Source organism: Microcebus murinus, chromosome 2 (assembly GCF_040939455.1).
Source record: "Microcebus murinus isolate Inina chromosome 2, M.murinus_Inina_mat1.0, whole genome shotgun sequence".
In the NCBI taxonomy this organism is placed as follows: Eukaryota; Metazoa; Chordata; class Mammalia; order Primates; family Cheirogaleidae; genus Microcebus; species Microcebus murinus.
The window spans coordinates 30,967,805-30,993,323 of NC_134105.1; the positions used below are offsets into that span (position 1 = coordinate 30,967,805).

Here is a 25,519-nt window from a genome sequence, read left to right on the forward strand (position 1 = left end):
CATTTAAAAACATCTGCTGGAATACTGAATGGCTTACATAATATACAGATTAAGTTGGGTAAAATTGGCATCTTTACAATGTTGACTCCTCCAGTCTATGAACATGGTATATCTCTCCATCTACTCAGGTCTTCTTTAATTTTTCTCAGTACGTCTTCTTGTTTTCAGTGTAAAAATCTTACATCTCTACTACATTTATTTCTATGAATTTAGTATCTTCTGAGGCTATTGTAAATAGTACTGTTTTAAAATTTCACTTTCAATTTTTTTGTTGCTAATATATAGAAGTACAGTTGGTTTTGATATTTGACCTGGTATCCAGCAACACTGCTTAAATTTACTGATTAATTCTAATAGTTTATCTATAGATTCTTTTGGCTTTTCTATATATACAATGATGTTTCCTATCAATAATGACAGTTTTATCTCTTACTTTCCAATCCATATGCTTTTCATTTCTTTTTCCAGCCTTGCTCGATGGCTAGGACTTCTAATACAATGTCAAATAGAAATGGTGCTAGTAGACATCTCAGGGAGAAGACTTCCAGTATTTCGCAGTATGATGCTTACTTTAAGATACTCTTAGGTACTCATTATCAGATTAAGGAATTTCCTTTGCTAAGGACTTTTTAAAATCATGAATCAATACTGAATTTTATCAAATCCTTTGTGTGCATGTGACTGTACATTTTTCTTCCTTTATTCTGTTACTGTAGGGAATTATCTTGATTTATTTTCAAATAGTTAAGCTACTCTTGAATTTCTAAAGCCTATCCCACTTGGTTATGATTGGCTATATTTTTTATGTATCACTGAATTCATTTTGATTATATTTTGTTTAGCATTTCTGCATCTGTATCCATGAGAGAGCTGGGTCTTAAATTTTCTTTTTTTGTATGTCCTTGGTAGGTTTTCGTATAATGTTTTCTTCTTCAGAATGAGCTGAGAAAAGTTACTTCTTTTTCTAAACTCTGGAAGAGTACATAAGATTAATGTTAATATTTCTCTTAAATGTTTGGAAGACTTTAATGAGGAAACCATCTGGGCCTAGAGAATTTGTCTGCTGTTTGATAGGAAGGCCTTTAATAATGAATTCGATTCTTCACTAGAGATACCTTAAATCGGATTTTCTATTTCTTCTTGTGCTAGTTTTATTATATCAGGTTTTCAAGCAATTTGTTTATTGCATCTAAATTGTAAAATATGTTGGCACAAAACTGTTCATAATATCCTCTTATTAAGGACACATCTTCTCCTTAAATGTCTTACCAGTTTGCTTAAAACCAGTCATTGCATAATCTCTTACAAATGATATGATATGCTACTGCTATCATATATAAATTTCACTTAATCAGTCATTCAAACATATGTGTTGGCTCAAACTATGAGCTAGGTGTTATTCCAGTGCTAGGACAACATTCCTGTTTCATGGAGCTTTCATTTAATGAAGACAGCAGACAATAAACAAGATAGTGATAAATGTTCTAAAGAACAAAGCAGGATAGGGTCTTGGCAAAAGAAAGTGGAGGACCATTTTACAAACAACATTCAGAGAAGACTACTTTGAGGGAAGGAGTGTAGAAGCCCTATGGTAAACGTGTACTTGGCATGTTGTAAGAAGAGTGGAGAGGCCAGTGTGACTGCAGCAGAATGAGTGAGTGCAAGAGAAGCAGAGATGAATTAGAAATCTGGGCAGGGGTCAGATTATTTAGGGTCCTGTAGACCATGGTAATGATTTGGAGTATTCAAAATGTAACACAAAAACACTGGCTTTAAACAGTCAAGTAACATGACCCGATTCATGTTTTAAAAGACCGCTCTAATCTGTGCAGAATAGACTGTAAGAGGGCAAAAAAGGAAATTGAGAGGTCAGTTAGGAATCTATTGTAATACTCCAAACAAGAGATGGTGCTGGCTTGGATTATGTTGGGAACCTACATACCTACTTACCTCGTTATGTGGACACAGGAGAAGTGGTCAGATCCAGGCTGTTTGGCAAGGTAGAGTCAACAGGACTTGCTGATGGCCTAAACGTGGGAGTTATAGGAAAGATAAGACTCAGAAGATAACTCCTAGGTTTTTGGCCTAGGAAACTGGGTAGATGATGGGGTCATTTTGTGAGCCTGAGAATCCTGGGAAAGGAGCCAATTGACAATAAGGGGCTGGAAATCAGGAGTTTGGTGTAGGATGTGTTAAATTTCAGATCCTCTTAGATACACAAGTGGAGAATCTAAGCGGACAAGTGAATGTATGGATCCAAATCTCAGAAGAATGATGAAAACTGGAGATAAAAACCTAGGAGTCATGTGCAAATAGATATTTTATACCACAATACTGGATACTTCATCTAGGAAAGGACAAGAGGGCCAAGGCCCGAGCCCTGTGATACTCCAACTTTAGAAGTAGGGAAGAAATCAAGAGCAAAGACTGGGGAATGTCCAGTGAGGTGAAGCTCCCATGTATAGCAGTCTGTTTCTGAATCCTCCACTCCACGTGCCTTATCTTTCTGTCTCTTCTTTGTCAGTTTTGATTCTTTCATTTCCAAATGACAAACCCCATTCAAACTGGCACATGCAATGAAAGAAAACCCAGGGAACCAGGTTTGGTGCGAGTGGTGTCACCTGGATGCAGTTTCTTTCATTTCTCTGCTGTGGTCTCGTCCACGGTGGCTTCCTTTTTGGTTCCAGGTAATAACAACAAGGCTGGGGGTCCAAGACCAGGAGAAGAGTGGATGCTGCTGGGCAGCAAAATCCCTCTGTGACACCAAACTGGTTTACTCACTTTACCTATGAATACATTTTTCATAACAAGGAAGGCTTTCATGTTTACATCACTATTATTCTGTCTCATAAATTTCCCAGCTGTTCATTTATATTTATTCCTAAAGGATCTATACTTCTTTTATTTGTTATTTCAAAATATTAAGAGGGTACAAATGTTTTTGTTACATGGATAGTTTTTTTAATGCTTAAGTCAGGGCTATCAGTGTGCCCCTCACCTGAACAGTGTTCATTGTACCTGTTAGGTAGGTTTTTACTCCTCCTCTCCTCCCCACCCTTCTTGATTTCTAATGACTTTTACTTCTCTCTGTGCCCATGTGTGCCCATCAAATAGTTCCAAGTTATTAGAGAGTACACGTGGTGTTTGTTTTTCCATTCTTGAAATACTTCACTTAGGATAATGATCTCCAATTCCATCCAAATTGCTGCAAAAAACATCAGTTCATTTCTTTTTTGTGGCAGAGTAGTATTCCATGGTGTGTGTGTGTGTATAGACACGTATGTATGTCCATACACATGTCTATACATATATGTATATATGTGTATATGCATACACACACACACCCCTATTTTGTTAATCCACTCATGAATTGACGGGCACTTAGATTGATTCCACATCTTTGCAATTGTGAATGGTGCTGCAATAAACATGTAAGCGCAGGTGTCTTTTTGATAAAATGACTTCTTTGGGTAGATACCCAGCAGTTGGATTGCTGGATTGAATAGTAGGTCTGCTTTTAGTTCTTGGGGAATGTTCATACTGTTTTCCATAGAGGTTGTACTAATTTGCAGTCCCATCAACAGTGCTCCTTTCGCTCTGCATCCATGCCAGCATCTATTGTTTTTGACTTTTTAATAACTGCCATTCTGATGGGGGTAAGGTAACATCTCATTATGGTTTTAATTTGCATTTCCCTGATGATTAGGGACATTGAGCATTTTTTCATGTTTGTTGGCCATTTGCCTATCTTCTTTTGAAAAGCTTCTGTTCATGTCTTTTGCCCACTTTTTAACAGGATTGTTTGTTTTTTTCCTTGCTGATTTGAGTTGTTTGTAGATTCTGGATATTAGTCCTTCATTGGATGTATAGTTTGTGAATATTTTCTCCCATTCTGTAGGTGGTCTATTTGCTCTGTCAATTATTTCCTTTGCTGTGCAGAAGGTTTTTAATTTAATCAAGTCCCATTTATTTATTTTTGTTGTTGATATAATTGCCTTTGGGGTTTTAGTCATAAATTCTTTGCCTAAGCTGATGTCTAGAAGAGCTTTTCCTATGTTTTCTTCTAGAATTTTTTTTTTTTTTTTTTTTTTTTTTTGAGACAGAGTCTCACTTTGTTGCCCAGGCTAGAGTGAGTGCCGTGGCATCAGCCTAGCTCACAGCAACCTCAAACTCCTGGGCTCAAGCGATCCTTCTGTCTCAGCCTCCCAAGTAGCTGGGACTACAGGCATGTGCCACCATGCCCGGCTAATTTTTTCTATATATATTAGTTGGCCAATTAGTTTCTTTCTATTTATAGTAGAGACGGGGTCTCGCTCTTGCTCAGGCTGGTTTCGAACTCCTGACCTCGAGCAATCCGCCCGCCTCGGCCTCCCAGAGAGCTAGGATTACAGGCGTGAGCCACCGCGCCCGGCCTTCTAGAATTTTTATGGTTTCATGTCTTACATTTAAGTCTTTTACTCATCTTGAATTAATTATTGTAAGTGGTGAGAGATAGGAGTGCTGCTTCATTCTTCTGCATGTGGCTATCCAATTTTCCCAGCACCATTTATTGAATAGGGCTTCTTTTCCCCAGTGAATGTTATAGTCCGCTTTGTCAAAGATCATTTTGTGATAGGTCGATGGCTTTATATCTGGGTTCTCTGTTCTGTTCCATTGGTCTATGTCTCTATTTTTGTACCAATACAATGCTGTTTTGGTCACTATTGTGATGCCTCTAGATTTGTTCTTTTTGCTTAAGATTTCTCTGGCTATTTAGGCTCTTTTTTGGTTCTAAATGAAGCATAGAATTATTTTTTCTAGATCTTTGAAATATGACATTGGTATTTTGATAGGGATTCCACTGAATCTGCAAACCACTTTGGGCAATATGGACATTTTAATAATGGTGATTCTACCAATCCATAAGGATGATATGTTTTTTTGTTTGTTTGTGTCACCTGCTAGTGCTTTCATCAGTGTTCTGTAGAGATCTTTTACCTTGTGGAGATCTTTTACCTCCCTGGTTGAGTATATTCCTAAGTATTTTATTTTCTTTGTACCTACTGTGAATGGTATCAAGTCTTTGATTTGACTCTCAGCTTGACTGTTATTGGTATATAGAAATGCTACTGACTTGTGTATATTGATTTTGTAACCTGAGACTTTGCTGAATTTATTTATCAATTCCAGGAGTCTCTGGGTTGAGTCTTTGGGATTTTCTAGATACAAGATCATATGTCAATGAAAAGCAATAATTTGACCTCCAGACTAGCCAAAGTCAACATGAAGGAGGAACTCCTACAAGTTATGAGGCGAAAACATCAAGTAACTTACAAAGGAAAATCTATCAGGCTAACTGCAGACTTCTCAGCAGAGACTTTACTAAGCCAGAAGGGATTGGGGCCCATCTTCAGTCTTCTTAAGCAGAACAACTTCCAGCCTATAATTCTGTATCCTGCGAAACTAAGTTTCATATAGGAGGGAGAAAAAATAAAGACATTTCCAGATAAGCAAACACTGAGGGAATTTGTCACGACCAGACCTACCCTGCAGGAAATACTCAGAACTGCATTATACATGGACCAGCACAATGTATACCCATCAGTGTAAAATCACCCAAAAGCTAAAGCTCACAGATCATATAAAACAATAGCTCAAGAGGGAAAACAAAGCAATAAGGTACTACCCAACATGATGAACAGTATAGCATCCCACATATCAATTCTATCACTCAATAGAGTGATAGAATAAAGTGAATGGTCTGAATGTCCCACTTAAAAGACATAGGCTGGGGGGGCAGGTGCAGTGGCTCACGCCTCTAATCCTAGCACTCTGGGAGGCTTAGGCTAGAGGATTGCTCAAGGTCAGGAGTCCAAAATCAGCCTGAGCAAGAGCGAGACCCTGTCTCTACTAAAAATAGAAATTAATTGGCCAACTAAAAAATATATGGAAAAAATTAGCCGGGCATGGTGGTGCATGCCTGTAATCCCAGCTACTTGGGAGTCTGAGGCAGAAGGATTGCTTGAGCCCAGGAGTTTGAGGTTGCTGTGAACTTGGCTGACACTACGGCACTCTAGCCTGGGCAACAGAGTGAGACTCTGTCTCAAAAAATAAAAAATTTAAGAAGACATAGGCTGGCTTAACGGATGAAAAAACACAACCCAAGTATCTGCTGTGTCCAGGAAACACATCTAATCCACAAGGACTACACAGACTCAAGGTGAAGAGATGGAAAAAAATATTCCACACAAATGGAAACCAAAAGAGAGCAAGTATAGCTATTCTCATTTCAATTAAAGTTGACTTTAAATCAACAATGGTAAAGAAAGACAAAGATGATCATTATACAATGGTAAAGGGAGCAATTCAACAAGAAGACATAACAATCATAAATATATATGCACCTAACACAGGAGCTCCCAGATTCATAAAGCAAATTCTACTAGATCTAAGTAAAGAGATAAATAGTAGCATCATAATTGCCAGGGACTTCAACTCCCCACTGACAAAGCTGGACAAATAAAGAAATACCAGACTTAAATGGGACTCTAGAACAAATGGACCTAACAGATATTTACAGAACATTGTACCCAAAAGCTACTGAATAAACATTCTTCTCGTCAGCCCATGGGACGTTCTCCAAGATTGATCATATATTATGCCACAAAACATGTCTTAACGAATTCAAAAAAATCAAAATCATACCATGTATCTTCTTAGACCACAGTGGAATAAAACTAAAAATCAATTTCAGGAGAAACACACACAAAGTCATAAAAATTAAACAACCTGCTTCTGAACAGTTATTGAGTCAATAACAAAATTAAGATAGAATCTATACTTCTAATCTGTCTCCTTCCACTCTGGTCAGATTGTTCTGTTCCTATAAATTTTTCTTTGCTACAAAGAATGCTTCATCTTCACCCCTCCTATGAAATGCTTTCTTCCTTTCTCTCTTCCTATCCATAAATGCACCCTCCTTCAATACATAGGTCAAATCTTTCCTCCTCCATGGTATCTTTCCCAATTGCCACACCTGGAAGTGGTGTCTCTGCCCTCCTATGTACTGCTACAGCACAAATAACAGTTTTTTAAATGGCCCAGATTTGTCAAGTATTTTTTTCTATTTGTTATAATCTTCCAAGTAGACTGTAAACTCCTTTGGAAAGAGGCTTTTGCTTCATATTTCTATATATTCTTCTCAGCAACCTGCCCAATCCTAAACACATAGTTTCTACACTGAATAAATATTTTTAACAATTGCCTGATTAAGCTACCACCTCTATTTCTCTCTTCTTTTTTCTCTAAGGAATGAATGGCAAAAGAAGAAGGCAATAAAATAATGTTTCTGGTTTACGATGTGCAGTCTTCTCTGCAGGTGAGTACCTGTCATTTAGGAATGCTTAGAAGTACTTAGTATATAGTACCCTGGGTGCTAGAGCTTTGGTTTTAGGCACTGTGGAAGGTGCTGGGATACAGTGATGAATAAAATGGACACAATCCCTGTCCTCATGAAGCTTACAAATTCTTTGACAGTGTTGTAACTTCTTACTCTATTCTTTTCATAGTAATTTTTGATTAAAATAAATTCTTAATTTTAATGTAATTAATTTTATCAATCCTTTTTTGCATCATATTTAAGATGTTCTTCTGATCTGCAGAGATCATGCATATATTCTCATTCAGAATCTTCACAGTTTTTCCTTTCATGTTTAAGTTTTAAATCCCCTAGAAATTGATTTTTATGCATTGTGTCAAGTGACAGTCAAATTTCATTTTTTTCATATCATATCCATGATAATATTCCTAGTGCCATTTTTGGAAAGTTCACCCTTTATATTGCAAAGGAAGTCACTTTGGTGCCTCCTTTGCAATATAACCAGATTCCACAAATGTAAATGAGTGTTTCTGGGCTTTTTATTTTGTTCTGTTGGACTATTTGTTTATCCTTGGATCAACACGATGCTGTTGTCATTTCAATAGCTTTATAGGACATGATATCCACAGAGCAAGTCCTTTGAGTTAGTTCTTCTTCTTTAAAATATCTTAGCTATTCTCATTTAAAATAGATATGATCAGGGCCAGGCGAGGTGGCTCATGCCTGTAATCCTAGCACTTTGAGAGGCTGAGGCGGGAGGATTGCTTGAGCTCAGGAGTTTGAAACCAGCCTGAGCAAGAGCGAGACCTCTACTCGTCTCTACTATAAATAGAAAGAAATTAGCCAAACAACTAAAAATAGAAAAAATATTAGCCGGGTGTGGTGGCGCGTGCCTGTAGTCCCAGCTACTTGGGAGGCTGAGGAAGGAGGATCGCTTGAGCCCAGGAGTCTGAGGTTGCTGTGAGCTAGGCTGACACCACGGCACTCTAGCCCAGGCAATAGAGTGAGACTCTATCAAATAAATAAATAAATAATAAAAATAAAATAGATATGACCATAAATATTTCTATTCTTATTTGTAGTTCTGTCATTTTTTCTTTATATATTACACAGCTGTTAGGTGCATACAAATTTCAAACTGTAATATTTTCCTGGTGAAAACAACTTTTTATCCCTAGTAATGCTTTTAACCATAATCTCTACTTTATCTGATACTTTGCTTATTACTTGACAGTATAAATTTTTCCATCCATTTATGTTCACTCTTTTTGTAGCCTTATGTTATAGATAAGTCTTCTTGAACTAGCTGTGATGTTAAATATTCTGCTTCTACTCTTTTGTGGTTATTCTAGAAATTACAACATACATTGTTGACTTAGCAGCCTGAAGATAAACATTATCTTTGCTCTCCTTCCAGGGTCCTCTTCATTCCTTTTACCCCCTTTCTTAACTTATATGCTATTGCTGTCTTACTTTTAATTCTAAATATTTTAGCCCAGGAGATATTCAAATTTTGTTTTATACTTCATTGTTCATCTACATTTACATGCATATTGACCTCTTTATAAAATCCTGTATTCCTTATTGTCTCTCAGCTTTTCCCATCTGGAATCACTTTCCTTCTACCTAGTATTAATATATCAATTAAGATTGCCTTTAGTGAGGCAAACTCACTAAAATGGTGGTAAACTACACATTCTTGTTTATATGAAAATGTTTTTATTTTGTCATTATTCTTGAAAGGTATTTTCTCTGTATATAGAATGCAATGTTGTCAGCTATTTCATACAGATATTATCCCTCTGTCCTCTGGATTCCACTGTTGCTGCTGAGAAGTACGTAAACTTTCTTTCCAAGGTAATATGTCTTTTTTTTCCAGTTGCTTTTAGAATTTTCTCTTTGCCTTCAGTACTCTGCTTATGAATTTTTAGCTTAACAAATTTTATCAATTCTGAAAAAATCTCAATCACTATCTCCTTGAATAGTTGCTTCTGCCCCATTCTCTCTTTCCTCTCCTTTCCAATCAAATGCATGTTAGATCTTCTCACTCTATCCTCTATGTCTTTTAACCTCTCTTTCATATTTTCTGTCTTTTTATCTCCCTGTGAGGTATCTCTGGATAACTTCTTCTGTCTTACCCTCTAATCCACTAATCTGTTTTTGATTTTGTCTAATGTGCTGTCTTATAGTAAACCATTAAGTTTTTAAACTTCAGTTCTGTATTTTTATTCCTAAGAAGTTCTGTTTGGTCTTTTTGAAATCTGCCAAGCCACTTTTAACTGTTACTCATTCCCTAAAGATATTTACACGCATGCCTTTATTTCTATGAACATAGCATAGCTTTTTGTCTCTATACTTAAATTACATAAAGAATATGAGTTTTGTTTTGTTTTCTATTCATTGCTTCTGCTGTTTCTCTCATCATGTTTTGTTTCCCCTGTGCTGTGTTATTTCTCATCGTACTGCTCACTTTCTCTTAAAAATCAGGAAGAGAGTGCCTTCCTACAGAGAAAATTCCCCTTTTATTCTGCCAGGTGTCTGAGGGGTGGTTAGGGAATACCAACCTGGAGCTACCTTAAACCAGTTTATTGACTTGAGATTCTCAGAAATTGAGGTGATATATAGAAAAACCATCCTCAAAATCCTGGAAAAGGCTGTCCAGTGACCACAACTTATTGTTCCCTTGTTCTCTTGCTCTGCTCAGTACCAGGGCAACCTTCCCTGCTGTCCCTGAGGGCTGGGGAGACATAATTTTAATCCTGTTCACCTTTGCCCTCAATGGTCCCAGCTTTGTGTGGAAATGGTCTTCTATGAGACTCCTCACCTTAAGCAAGGCATGTACTTGACAAAAACGCTTTGTCTACAAGGCTGCCAAAACTAAAGTCTGGATTTATTAGGATCAACAAATGTTCTAAGGTCAAAAGCAACTTAGATGTTCTAGAGTTTTATACATCACTCCAGGTTCCCGCTTGACCATAAATTTGGGCCTGATAGTTCCTTATTATCTTCTCAGTTCCTTAGTGCTTTTAAGAAAATCAAAATTAAATTTTTCAATTTAAAAAACGTATCCAACATTTTAATATTTTCAGTGGAACCTTGGTTCAAATAGCATAGCCTACCATTATCAGAAATAGAAATCTACCATTTCCTTTCTTCATTACTATGGAGTGAGCTGAGTTTTCCTGAATGGCTATATTATTTGCATGAGATTCCTCTTGGCAAGGGAGTGGGGCATGTCCAGGATAGTCTTCTGGATGAGCTGTTCTGACAACCCAAAGGCTCGCTTCTTCCCCTATCACAGCGACAGAACAACCTTCTAACATAACATCACTACTCCTATACAGCCACTCCCTGTCTCCTTACTCAGCTTTATTGTTCTTCCTGGTTCTTACTACCACCTTAAATATTTTATTTTTATTTGCTTTTTCTATTTGGAGTTGTCTGTTTTCTTCCACCAAAATACAAGCTCTATAAGAACAGGAACTTTGATTTTGTTCATTGATGTATCACAAGCATCTAGAACGGTGCCTGGCATTATAGTAAGCACTCAATAAATACCACAAGGAATGAATGCTGTGGACAGAGGAAGCCAATTGCAGGAAGTACAGTAGAAGGAGGGACCAGGAGGCTCCTTTCCCTCTGCTGCCACATGGTCTCTCACTTCCTCACCATCTGGCTTCTTTGCTCACTATTCTACTTTTCCAAGGTCATCATTTTCAGCCTGAGTCTATAAATCCTTCCTGCCTGAGGCTCCTCAGCTCACCGATTCAGTGTCCAAATCCCAAATCCGATTGTTCTTCCTTAGTCCAAAACCCATCCAGAGTCCAGTTAACCACTGCTGGTTGGGGGAGGGAATGTGAGCATGCCTGGTCTAGTCACATGCCACGTAGAGTCGCCCTCCCCAGGCTCTCTACAAAGGGAATAAAAGTGCTGAGGATCTTTAATTAAGATACCAAACAAGTCTTCTCTAATACATCCCTGACACTGACAGAGAATGTACATCAATTCTGCAAGGGTGGCTCTAACTTGAACGCCTCAAGTCCTGGCAGGTGATATAAATGGGTGAAGAGGGCAGGGTGGGGAATACGGTAAACTCAGGAGTCCTCACTGTATCCAAACAGGGCAGCTCAGTAACTAACTATTGCCAGAGGGAAGGTGAGGTCAGTGTTGCCAGATCTTCTGATGGTTCAAGAGAAGCCAGAAACCCATATTTTAGTGTGAAGTCTCCCACTTTTAAATGATGACAACTAATCCAATTTTTAAAAACGAAAACACTATGCAGACCAAATAATATACATCTGCTGACCAAATTCGGCTCAGGGCTAACAGTGTGCAACTTCTGTTTTATATAGTCAGCTCAAAAATAGGACACAGGTAATTTATCACACTCAAAAAGCAATGTTTCCCACGGGGCTCAGTGTGAAGATTTTTGTTAGCTGGAGTCACCAGAATTCTCAGTCCCCTTCCACAGTTCCTGCCCCCATCTTCTCCACCAAATCCGGGTACAAGCTCCAACTGACTTTAACCATGAGAGACAGAGGGATATTGGAAAGCATTTTGGGCTCTGGAACCAAACAAGTCTGGGTTGAAACCCAGTGCTACCCCCTAGCATTTCTTAACCTCTCCAAACCTCAGTTTCCTTATCTGCTAATAAGAATGCTAATTCCTATCTAGAAAGGTTCTTGGTAACAGGGTTAATGTAAGTAAAGGGCCTGGCACACAACAGAGGCACAGAGTGGATAACAACTACTATTAATAGACTAGAAGCTGCCCTCACCAAAGAAAGGCATGAGACTTGCAAGCCTATAATTGTGATACCACATGTTCATAATAAGCTAAGGCCACCCACACCTCTTTGTGGAATAAGGAGAAGGTAAAAATGCATTTAATAAATAGAATAAGGATGGGAAATACAGCTCTTCAAGGGCACAGCTCTTCACATCAATGTAGTTGGCTGTGAACCTAGTCCAGAATGTCTAAGTTTGTAGAAACCAGCACTAATTAAAATTCATAGGTATTAATTATCTGATTATTCAAGAACTCTCTCAACTCTTGAAGCCATTTCTTGTATGTATATTACAACACAACATTGAATCAAGTAAAGGCATGTCAATTCTCCAATGGACTAAAAATATTAATCCTGTAGCTCAGGGAGATACAGCTGGGAAAAGAAAGGCCTGTTTGCAAAGTGTAGACTGCAGTGCTGTCCCCCCTCAGTGGAGTCCTCCATCCCCTAACAAATGCAGGGGAGCAACTGCTTCAAGAGGGCATTCCACAACCACTGGAAACAATGCCCCTCTCTCCCACTCCACCCTGCTCTGTGCTTCTTAGGGAGGAGTCACTCTGTGCAAAGAGCCATTGGGTCTGAGACAGAGGCTACAAGGGACATGTGGCTTTACACCACACAGTGCACACCTAGAGGGTCATGGAACAGGAAAGAGGTCATCCCAAAAGGAAATGTGCAAACCATGCTCCCTCCAGGAACTGAAAGAACCCTCTATGGGTCATACCCAAAACATGTTTCTACCAGCAGAGAACTCTAGGTAGGCTCCTTCTTTACACAGGAGGTTTAAAAAGAAAGAAATGAGTCTCTGGTCACCTGTACTTTCCCACCAAGAAGAGCTGAGCTCCCCCATCGCAGATTCGCCTGGGCCTATTCCTATTTCTCAGGCCCTCATGGCTCTTCTAATCATGCATGTCCATTACCAGTTTCCCTCCAGAGAGGCCCAAGCATTGGAAAACCACTTACTTCCTTCACTGCTAGTATTGATGTTATTTTCTAGATTTTAAAAACATGCGGGTATGTCTAAGATGGGGTATAAAGCAACATCAGCCAGGAGTTGACTACCACTGAAGACAGGCATTGGGTAAATAGGTGTTTGGTATACTACTGTGTTCTTAATTTTTGTATATGTTTAAATTTTTCCACAATAAAAAAGTTTCCAAAGGGAGGTAGGTAGAGGGCACAGATATAACCTGAAAACAAAACCAAGTGTTCTTTACTCTCTGCTCTGTGTCTGGACACAGAAAAATCTGGGAAGTGCTCAGACTCTCACATCAATAGCCAAGGGTTCAGAGGGTTCTGTGCCCCCAGACTGGAGATTGTATCTTCTAAGCACTACTCAATGTCCTCAAAAAACATAGCCTTGGAAAAACTCCCTAGAACTTTTCAAAATTATTCTGGCAGTACCCAGCTTCCCTTCTTGGCCTATAAACCCTTCTGACTCCTCAAATTACCCCTACAACCTCTTCCCACTCCAAGGGCCTCTACTTCCTCTTCCAAACTACTGTGTTGAGCAATCCAGTTATTGAAATAGCTCCTGGGTGGCAGACAAATGCCTGTGTTCCAGTGGCTTGTTTAGTTGTTTCTCCTCCTAGATGTCAGATGTGAGAGTATAGTTATCACTTTGTAGGGATCAAGAAACATTTTATATTTTCTTCCTCTTCCTCTTCCCTTTAACCTCCAATTTGCATCTAATAAGAATTTTTTATGATTACCTAAAGTGAAGTTTTCCAACTTCAACACTCTTAAGATTGAGGCTGAATAATTCTTTGTTATGGGGGGTGGGGCTGTGTATTATGGGATGGTCAGCAGCAGCCCTAGTCTCTACCCACCAGATGCCAGTACCACACACCTCACCCCCCAGTTATGACAACCAGGCGTTGCCAAGTGTTCCCTGCAGGGCAAACTCACTCCCGATTGAGAACAAGTAGTCTCAAAGATATTGAATAACCAAGACCAAAATTGTCCTAGAGCAAACAAACAAAAAAATTAGACAATTTATTTCCATATAAATTATTAGACTATGTATTTCAACTTATAAATCTGTAAATGTAAATATTTAAGAAATGCTGCATCTTAAGCCAGAAACACATAAAGTAACAAGAGAAAAGTGAATTTCTATAATAATACTTGCAAGTGTATTTTCCCTGTCTTTGTGGTTTCCTGTGTAAATCTTATTTGTTTCCTCCAAATTATCCTATTTTCCAATAAATGTGGTAATCAAAACATTTTACCCTAAGCCTGCTTCGAGCAGCACACAATCTGTGTTTAAACTGGAAAGAAAAAAGACTCCCAGTGACTTTCTCCGCACTCCCTATGACCTGCACTGGCTCTCTGGAACATATTTGATAGGTATCACTGGAGAACAGAATCCCCCAAAAGAACACTTCCCAAAAAATCAGAAGAAAGCATCACCAATGTGTCCTCCTGGTCCAACTCCAGACAGTCACACCAGGACCCATCTCCGTGTAACCACGTGAACGCAGCGTCCTTTCACGCACAACTGCTCCCTTCCTAGAGCTCCCAGCTCTAATTCCACCTAGAAGACTTGAGTTGGGAAGATGCTGTAGTGCAGGTTCTCATCTCACTGCCACCTCCTCCACCTCTGAGGCAAGAAGAATACCAGGTTCCCAACTTGACTAAGAAGCGCAACAGGAGTTTAAAAGAGCCAGTGTCAGAGGCTGCAACACCCACAGGGAAATATTGTTATTTTTCTTTGTTAGGCAGAGGGAGTTTCCTGCTATATTTAAGTGGTACACTCCCTTCTTGAGAAGAAAGAATCTTTTTTCTGATCTGCAGAGGCCTTATATTAGCCACCTCTATTATATCATACAGCTTTAGGGAATATATTATTCCCTAAAGACACACAAAACTGTCCTCCCCACCCCACTGAACTTCCCATCTCCAGCCAGTGGCTCTCCCAGGCCTCCGCCCTTCCACACCCACCAGGAGATGCTGACTTGCTTCCTCTCTCTGTTGTTTGTGGGCAGGCAATCTTTGGGTATGGGGTTGGGGTCCATTCCTTCCTGGCCCCATTCCATGCCACTACCTGTCTCATTCTGGATCATCTCATCCAAGATTCTGGCTATCGCCTCCTAACTGGTCTCCCTGGTTTAGCATTTCCCCTCTAATCCAGGTTTCACACTGACAATGGATAGTCTTTCAAGAGCACAAGCTAGAATGACCCAGAATCCTTCTGTGGTTTTCCATTCCCTACGGCCAGAGACAATCCTATCTTCCTTGGTACACAGTTAGTGAAGCACACCAAGTGTCTGACCCTGGAGGTGTCCAAGCAGGACCAGCATGAGCATTAATTGGGACAGGAAGATTTGTCCGCTGAATAGATGGTGGAAGGAAAAGGGGGAAGAAGGAGTTAAACTAAATGACTTTTTAAGTTTCCTTTCAACCCTGACTTGCTATGCTTCTGGGAACTCCTCGGTCTGCCATGCAGGTGCTGCCATCATCTGACCTTAAGCTTCCTGCAAAGTGATGCCACACGGTCCTCCCAAAATGCTCCTCACATGGTCCTGCATGTGGTTAACCCACTTCCATAGGATGATTTCATTTTTGGGTATCTTTTTTTTTTTTAATTACAAAAGTAATAATTGCTGCAACAAAATAAAATAATACTAGAGTCTGTAAGGTGAAATTTCTCCACCATTGCATTCCCATGGGTAGCCACTGGTAGCAGTAGAGTGTATGTTCTTCTAGTCCTTTTCCATGACACATATGCACACACCATGCATTTGACACTTGGTCTTATTCTGGGTCTTAAAAAGAAGGGCATTTAATTCTTACATGCATGGACTTGTCTCTCCAGCTCCCTAGGGTGGTAAGCCTAGTTCCTTCATCTGCTTCAACTGTTGTTATTCCACCAAGGAGGAAACGAAAGGTAGGGACATCTGGTTCCTTGCTCAAAATCACAGATTAGCTAGTGGGAGAATTAAGACCAGAGCAAGAACTCCTAAACCAATGTGTGGTTTTACACTGTAAAGTGCTCTTCTCCCTACGGTGCAGCATATAATGTTGGACAGATCGCAGATAGAAATAACTGCTTGTTGAAGGAATAATCTGCAGAAGCAGGATGGTACAGTGGTTAAGGACTTGGACTTTGAACTCAGGCTGCATAGGTTAGAATTTGGCTGTCATTTACTTAACTGTGTGACCTGAGTCAAACAACTGGGCCTCAATTTCGCCATCTGAAATGTGGGGTAATAATAGTACCTTCCTTATAGGGAGAGAGAAAGAACTGAGAATTAGATAACTTAATATCTGTGAAGCACTCAAAACAGTACATATGCTGATAAAACATTCTATCATCATAATAATAATATCTCTAATATAACCCCCCAACGTACAATAAATATCTTCCTTTTTGAAGTGCAGGGTGGCAAATCAAAACTAAATCTTGTTAGCACCAAACTTTGCCTAAAAAGAAATCAGCATGGAGGAAAACTCATACAATATCAGTCCAAAAAATATTTAAGTGATACAATGACTGAAGGGAGGAATGACCTCATAAAGACCTCATAGATCAAAGGCACTGTAACGCTGACTTCACCAAAGAATAAAAATTTTTAAAAAAACACCTTCACAGCCTCTAGCAGTAATTATCCAAGTAAAGTGGGCTGCAGATCTGTTAGAGAATTGTTTTGCCATGATAATATTTCTAGTAAATTGCTGCTTCCATACTAAAAGTACTGGTATTGCAGAACTGGCATACTAATAGAAAGATTATTATAGAAACAGTATTAAAATGAATCATACTATTAAAGACTCAACACTATAACAGCACCTGATTATAAGAGATTTCAAGCTGTATTGCTTAATGGGCAGATAAAAGTGCTAATTAAGCCCACTCTTAGAGGATGTCCCTAGGCAGGACTGTAAACCACAGGTAGCAAGAGGTCTTCAGACTAAATGAGGCACCAGTAATGCCAACCCAGTTGGATACAGTCCTACTGGAAAGATGGGGAGAGAACAGGAAGAGCCGAGGTTTTCGGCATACGAGGAGTAACCTGGCAAAGCAAAGTATCCAAACTTACTTGAACCTCAGGGTTTTCCTTAACTGTTTCATCAGCAACACTTCTAATTCCTCCTCTGCTTAAGTGAAAAAAATCAAATAACCCGCCATAGATTGGAAACCCTCAATAAACAGCACAGCCAGGGAAAGGCAGAGAAAGCCTTGCCATTATTAGCAAAGCCTCCTCAAGCAACCACAAGACATCAAACAGCTCTCCCCACAGCACCTTGGCCAAAAGCATTTCCCAACGCAACCAGAGCCGCAAGCTCTCAGTGGTTCTCAGGCTTGCTAGACTAAAGGCACTAGCCATGCGTTTCAGGATCTATTTTGCTTTCCCACCTTGTTAATTAACTAATCAGGGATGGCAAAGCATCTCACAAATACAAGGTGTCAGGAAAACGCTAAGTAAATTCACCTACCTGGTCTAAATGCCAATGCTAAATTAAGAAAGGGGGGAAGAGTGAGAGACTGAGTTGTCCTCAGATTGCTGCAATCCAGGGCTCTAACGTAGAAGCCGAGAGACCCGTGCGCCCTGCAGCAGCCTCTGGCCCCAGAGCAGGGCTCTCGGCAGGACTTCTGGAAGGGAAGCCTGGACCAGGGCCACCCCAGGGCAAAGGGAACGCTGCTCGCCAGGCGCATCTCCGCCGCTCAGCCTCCATCTGCCCGCATCTCTCGGATGTCAACAAACCCGGCCCACAAAGTGAAACTTTCCCGGCCCCGCGGTCACGCTGGGTCTCTGCCCTCCGCCTGGGAGCGCGTGGCGGGGACAGGTGTGGGGCCGGGACTGGGAAGGGGACCCCCGCCCCGAGTCCCAGAGATTGTGTAACCGGCCCGGGAGGAGGGGCTCAGAACCAGCTGCCCACGCCAGGGATGAGGAGGCCGGCCCGGAGACCCGGCGACAGGCGCGGCGGCCGGAGGTGTGGGGGGGATGGGGAGGACCGTCGTCCCGCCCCCCGGGACCGCCCCCGGGCGGCAAGGGGAGCTGCGGCGCTGACACAGCCCGGAGAGGGCGCCCGAGCGGCGGACCGATCCCAAGGAGGGGGGCGCGATGGCTCGGCAGCCGCGGCCGGCCTTACCTGCGCGCCGGGCGGGGACGGCGGGAGGCGGCTCGGGATGCCGGGGCGGCGGGCAGCGGGCGGCAGCGCTGGCAGCCACCCGGGCCACAGCGTGCACGGAGCCGCGGCGGCGGCGGCAGGCGCGGGACTGACAGCCCCTGGCCCCGCCTCCAGGCGCCGGGCCCCGCCCCCTCCGCGGCCGCGCGGCTGGCCCCGCCTCCTCCGCCCACCGCCGGGGTCAGGCTCGGTCCACCGGCACGGAGGGCGGGGGCGCTCGCCTCCGATTGGCCCCGGAGATGCCAGCCCCGCCCACTCCCCGCCCCCTCCTTGGCAGGGAGGTGGCGCGTGCGCGGTGACCGCGGAGGGTAGCAGTTACGCTGGGCGCGAGCGTTCCTGGCCCCCACCGCGGGTGCCGCCACCGAGGAGCGAGGGTTCAGAGTCACACTCCGCGGTGAACCGTCCTTGGTCACCTGTGAGCGAACCTGCGTGAGAAACCAAACCTGAAAGGGCCGGGCTCTAACTCGAGGAGACCCAAAACCGGGAACTGCATCAGAGCACGAGCCAGTCGGCCGGGGCCCAGCTCTGACCTGCCCGGGGTGCTTTATCCGCGCACCGATCCGCGCGCGCAGCAGGTGCGGAGGCTGTGCGGAGGTTCCGGGTGGGAAGCGAGATACGAGATCCACGGCGTTGGGGTTGTGCCGATCAGAGAGTGAGTGACGGTGAAGAAAGTGGCCCTCCTGCTCCCCATGCGCTCTCCGCCTCTGCCACCGCTCCCTCTGCTCCGGCTCCCTACCCTCAGCCTGTAAACAGCAGCACGTCTCTCCCAGCAGAAACCAGTGGAGACCAGCGGTTCCACTCCTAGACATCACTCAAGGGAATTGGAACCATGTCAACACAAATACCTGTGCACAAATATCTGATCATAGCAGCATATTAACAAGACCAAGAAGTGGAAACTACCGAATGTCCATCGATTGATGAATGCATATAACAAATTATGTTTTATCCATGCAACGAAATAGCATACCACCAAAAAAAAGAATGAAGTTCCGCCACATGCTACAACATGGATGAACCTTGAAAACATGCTAAGTGAAAGAAGCCAGTCACAAAAACCCACATAGTGTATGATTCCATTTATATGAAATGTCCAGAATAGGCAAATCCATAGAGACAGAAAATAGATAGTGGTTGCCCGGGACTAGGAGGAGGGGAGAACGAGGAATGACTGTTCCATGGGCACAGAGTTTGTTTTGGGGGTGAAGAAAATGTTCTGGAATTAAATAGTGATGATTGTACAACTTTGTGAATATACTAAAAACGACTGGATTGTACACAAAAGGAGTGAATTTTTTGGTATGTGGCTATTTTGATTTAGACAAACAGAAAGACAAAAAAAACCCTAACTCCTTTGACGCTGTACCCCCTCCAGCTGTACCCCTTCTAACTACCATGCAGTTAACCAGTCCTTCTCATCTGAGATTCTTACAAGCGTGGCCCACTTTTTTACTGCCACTTCCATCTCCCATTTATACATTAGCTCCCTAGAATGTGGCTTCTGCCTGCACCAGAGCTCAAATCTGCTCCCTTCTTGAAACTTTATCCTGCAGTTTTCTGTGACCCTGAACATTCCTGGTTCTCCTCCTCTGTTTTCTCCATCTTTTGACTTTCTTTTCTTGGCAAGCCTATTTTAGGTGTTGATGTTCTCTGTGGCTCCTTCCAGAATCCTTCCTAGGTTATATCATTTATGCCCATGGGTTTAGTTACTGTGCTTCAAATTCTAACCGCCACCTGATGTCCCACAGCAGCTTTCTCAAATTGGGTATGTGTTGTAAGCAATTTGTCATTTCCCCTCCTTCTCCTCTGTCTTCTCTCCTATAGTGGAATCTGTTACGCCATGCCCAGACCTGGAAATCATCCTTGATTCTGTCCTCTTCCTTCTTCTCAAATCAATCACCAATTTCTATCTCGTAGATGTTCTTAAAACCCACAGTGCTTTATTCCTATCACCGCAGCCCTAGTCCAGTTAAAAGTCAAACGTCCTTTGCCTTTTAATTCCCTTTGTCTTTTGTCCCCTTAAAATCTAGCATGCAAACAGCTGTCAAAGTGGACACCCATTGCTTTAGCTGGCATAGCTAGTGTTCCTTTTTCTTATAGTAACAACACCCTGATTTAGCTTTAGAAACTCACCCTTCCCCGTGAGATACAGGCTTGGGGAGATGGCCAATCAAGATGCTGATTTTACCTGGCCCAGGATGGGTGTGCCCCCAAGCTGGAGCAATATGACATCTTTCATCTGCAATTTGAATCCTAAATAGACCAACATTAAAGGCTAGAAGTGGTTGGACCTGATACTTCTCAACTGAGGAGACTCTCAGCCGATTCCTGCTATGTCTGTCCTGGAGCTCCTTTCAGAGCCTAGGTCCTTTACATTTTCTGAATGTTCCCATATTTCTCCAATGCATTCCTCTGTCAGAACTTAATTAGAATTCTCTGCAACCATAGAATCTGACAGAGAAATATGTCAGATAGACACAAACTGTGTCTTGCCCTTACTCCTTAGCGGCATCCTGTCACCTATAGAATAGACTCCATATTCCATAACACAAGCCCCAATACCCTCCCTGGCCCCGCTCCTGCCTGCTTCTCAGCACTTTATCTCTCTCCTCCCTTCCTTCCTCTTACGTCACCCCCTCCTGAATTATTTGGGGTTTTATGTAAATTTGCTGTGAGGTTTCATGCCTCGCCTCTGTTCTCTTGAGTACTCTCTGTAGAATCCTTCCCTGCTCCTACCCAGCTAACTTCAGAAAGCCTTCCCTAGTTCTTTCCTGCTCCCAACACTCTGCCTTCCTCTGTGTTCTCAAGTCACTTCATTCTTCTACCTACTATTGCACTCGTTGTCATGGTATTTTACTTGTCTGCCCCTCCCACCAAACTTAGAGCTCCTCAAAGGCTGTGTCCTTCTTCTCTGTATCCCCAGAGCTTAGCACAGCCCCTGGCACATGGCAGGTACCCAGAGCTCTTCTTTTCCTCTTTGCACCAGTAATTCCTGAGTAAGAGAAAGGGATCTCAATGAGGGACATAAGCAGGCATTTTCGCCAGAGAGATGAAAAGCCAAAATCCAGGCTTGAGACATCTCCTACAGGTTGCCCAAAAACTTTATCCCAGTTCTGAAAAACATTCCAGAACACTGCCAAAGCCCCAGTAAAACTGAAGGATACTTATTTAAATGGTAGCTCTCATTCTCTAAAAACTACTCAATCTCTCCTAAAAGCCTTCATGCTTTAATGAAGATGCAAAATTAAGTAACTCAGACAATTGCCTTCCTTACTGTGACTAAATGGCAAGGTGTGTTTTTGTACATATTTTTTTTTCTTTTTTTTCTTTTTTTCTTTTGGCATATTATGGGGGTATAGATTTTAAGGTTTCAATAAATGCCCTTTCCCCTCTTCCCCCACAAGTCTGAGTCTCCAGCATGACCATCCCCCAGATGGTGCACATCTCACTCATTATGTATGTATATACCCACCCCCCTGCTCCCTCCCACCTGCCCAATACCCTATTACTGTAGTACCTATGTGTCCACTTAGGTGCTGCTCAGTTAATACCAGTTTGCTGGTGAGTATATGTGGTGCTTGTTTTTCCATTCTTAGGATACTTCACTTAGTAGTATGGGTTCCAGCTCTAATCAGGAAAATATAAGATGTGCTATATCACCGTTGTTTCTTAGAGCTGAATGGTACTCTATGGTATACATATACCACATTTTATTAATCCACTCTTGGATTGATGGGCACTTGGGCTGTTTCCACAGCCTTGCAATTATGAATTGTGCTGCTATAAACATTCGAGCGCAGGTGTCTTTTTTGTAGAGTGTCATTGGATCTTTTGGGTAGATGCCCAGCAATGGGATTGCTGGATCAAATGGTAGATTCACTTGTATCGCTTTAAGGTATCTCCATATTGCTTTCCACAAAGGTTGAAGTAGTTTGCAGTCCCACCAGCAGTGTAGGAGTGTTCCCCTCTCTCTGCATCCACGCCAGCATCTATTGTTTGGAGACTTTTTGATAAAGGCCATTCTCACTGAAGTTAAGTGATACTTCATTGTGGTTTTGATTTGCATTTCCCTGATGATTAGAGATGTTGAGCATTTTTTCATATGTTTGTTGGCCATTCTTCTGTCTTCTTTAGAAAAGTTTCTGTTCAAGTCCTTAATCAGGGCTGAAGTAGAAACAATGTAAGTAAATCCATTTGGATGTCTGCTGTGAAGCATGTACCTTAAGTGGAATTATGTAACCATATACATGCTAATGTTGAGTGAGGAGAGCTGAGTCAGTCCCAGGTCAGCCATGAGCAGCTCTTTGACCTTGGGTAAGTCATTGTCCTTGGACACATGTTGTCAGCTTCCCAGTATCCATTCTTTCATTCTCCCACCATAAGAACCCCACACTTTATTTGGGAAACCACTTTTTCTCCTTTCAGACCTAGATAGTCTTGCTGTTTTTCACCTGACCTTCAACTCTAGGAGTTGGGCCTGATTATCTTAAAGCTGTTGTTCTATTCCATCCCCCTGGCTACAGAAGCTAGTTCAAGGGCAGTGATGAAGCCCAGTCAGGGCAAAGAGATTTGAGACAACACTTGCAAGGGCTTCTGACAAACAAAAGATTCCTCTGCCTGCTGTAGCTCATATCAATGAAAGAACATCTAGAACTAATGCAGTCACATGTGACCACAAGGATAGAGACTAGATTGCTAGGCTGTGTAGGAACACTGAGGAGGGCAGAATGGGAAAATAAAAAAGAATCAGAGCCTTGGTTACATTGTTGAGCAGTGAGCAGCTAGATCAAGCCACACCTGAAGCTGACAGACCTCTGTACTCTTCAGTTATATAAACCAATCAATTCCCTTAGTTGTTAGAATTAATTTTTAGTCTATAACATAAACTGTCCTAACAGTAACACTTAATCTCTCTGGGCCTCCATTGTTTCAAAAATAAAATAAAAGTAATGTAGATAACCTCTAAGGATTCTGCCAGTTCTCACATCCCATGAGTCTCTGGAGGATAAATACACTCATAAAAATGTAAGTGTGTTTTCGTTTACCAGTAAGCACTAAGGAAAGTAAGACTGTCTAGTTTAACCCAACAAAAGAAAACTGAAACTAGACGTGCAAACAGAAATCCTTAATCTTTGGCCTGTACTAGAAGTTGCCATGATCTCCACCTCCACCTCCATACTTCAGCCACCTGTTCCTACACTCTGAGAATAGGTGGGGATGGGGGACAGTAGTCTGGGAAGGAAGCACATGAGGTGGCCCTGCTTTAGAAGACTTTGAATTCAACAGCAGGTCTCATTCTTGCTGGTGCTTTCTGGCCTTGGGCCCCTTGTTCAGACTCTGATCTCACCACTTACCCAAACTCTTAGACCTGGGTCTGCCCTAAGCACTCTCCTTTGCCTTCTCTCTCTCCCCATATCTGACTCCTGAATCATATATTTAACTTGCCAGCTTGGCCTCATGTCTGCCTTGCTGGCACTGACCGCCTTCAATCAGCTAGAAGAGGTGATATATTTTAGCCAGGCAACTCCACGGCACAGATTAGTTTATCTGCAGCAACAGGGCCTAGAGGAAGACGACCAGGGATGGTTATTTAGTGGAGCAGAGTCACTTAATAAAAGGGATTAAGCACCTCAGAAGCCTGAAGGTGGTTTGAGCAAACAGTTTGATACACTGCACTTGCGATTATGTGTGAAAGGTTTCCTGGATACACAGCCCTTTTAAAATAATGCATTTGGACATGCAATTGTAATCAACGTCCTAATTTGAGAAAGCATTATCTAGGTCCCTGGCAGGTATTGCACTGGGACACTGGGGCCATACCTGGAGGCACTGGGAACCTCAGGAAGAGATGATATGGAAAGAATCCTGGTTTCTTTTCTAGAAATAGTTAGAAATTAAAAGCGGGCTGCCAGTTAAGTTTGCTCTTTGACCTGGCTTTGCAAGTTTCATGGAAAAAGGCAGATCTACAGTACAGTTTTGATTGATTCATTTAAAATTTTAGGGCCAAATAACCTTTGTATAGAGAGAGGACTAGGACAATGTTCTTATTCTTGAGGGGCTTGGGAGTTGGGGAAGGAGAGGGACACTCCATCAGCCAGGTGCCATCAGGAAACAAAGCTCACTCCATATGACTCAAATGAAGAGATCTCAATGAAGGGATCCCTTACAGAGGTGTGGACAGGGGTTGGGAGACATCCAGATACCAACAGCAGCAGAAAACCATTACCACCCTTAAAAATGAAGAGACAAGCAGAGGAAAGAGGAAGCAGGAAGCGTGGAGGAGGGGCTCCCGCAGGAGCTGCAGTCAGGTGGAGATTCAGCCTCTGCCATGAGGGTAGCTTCAAGCAGGGGCAGTGGGAGAAAGTACTTTGATGTCTCTTGCTTCCTGTTGTCCCATCCCTGCCAAGTGCCTATCACTGGCTGACCCAGGCAGAAAACCTGCTTGTGGGAGAGTCCAGATAATGTAGTCTACAGGGATCGGCCTCCCAGGGAAAGAACCAAGGCAGAGAAGAGTGCAGAATGGATATGGCAGCATAAAGGAAAAATAAGCACTCCAGTCCACCCCCTCTGCCATCTAGCTTCCATTTTTGCCTCTCATTTTTAAATAATTAAAATCTCATCCCAAACACAAGTGTCATCAGCCACTATATTATTACTGGTGATGTCATTTCAAGTGTACTCCCACCTGGAACCCAAAGTCAGAGGTTGGCTACCATCAGTATTCTTCATGTAAAGTAGTATGGAAAGGCGGAGAGAGAATCAGCCTAAAATAAGGATGGCTGCTATAGTCTTCCCTTCTGCAGTCCTTTATAAGGCCAGAGTGAATAATCACAGCCTCCTTCCATTTCACCCTCACCTTATCCCTGCGAAACCTTATCAGCTTGTCTCAAGCGGGTTGGGAGACCCAATCTCCATCCCCAAATAGCCGAACCCTTAAAAGTCCTCTCTATATGGAGTTGCCACTTTTCCACTCACCCTTATTATGGAACATGGGAGTTCTAAGAAGTAACCTCAGGAATCCCCTGGGTTTCTAACACAGTCTTGCTGGCCCTATCACGTAGCAGCCACGCAATGTCCCCTTGATCACCAGGGTAGTGATCGCCTCCTCTTCCTGTTGATGCAGTGGCATGAGGAGTCTCCAAATGGTCAAGGACAGGCTCGGCTTCCAATTCATCAGAACCACCACTGTGTTCCTTGGTGGGAACATTCCGACCTTAGGAATCAACACCCCAAACCTGTCAAGC

General features: G+C 42.3%; 1 protein-coding gene across 1 annotated transcript in view; it reads right to left on the reverse strand.

Annotated features, from left to right (window-relative positions):
* Window positions 1-18,381, reverse strand: part of HIVEP3 (HIVEP zinc finger 3) — a 470,759-nt gene extending 452,378 nt beyond the window's left edge. Inside the window, exon 1 of the mRNA XM_075997106.1 lies at window positions 18,240-18,381. The gene's annotated coding sequence lies outside the window, so the exon portion shown is untranslated. The remainder of the gene's footprint in view (window positions 1-18,239) is intronic.
* Between the last annotated feature and the right edge of the window lie 7,138 nt (window positions 18,382-25,519).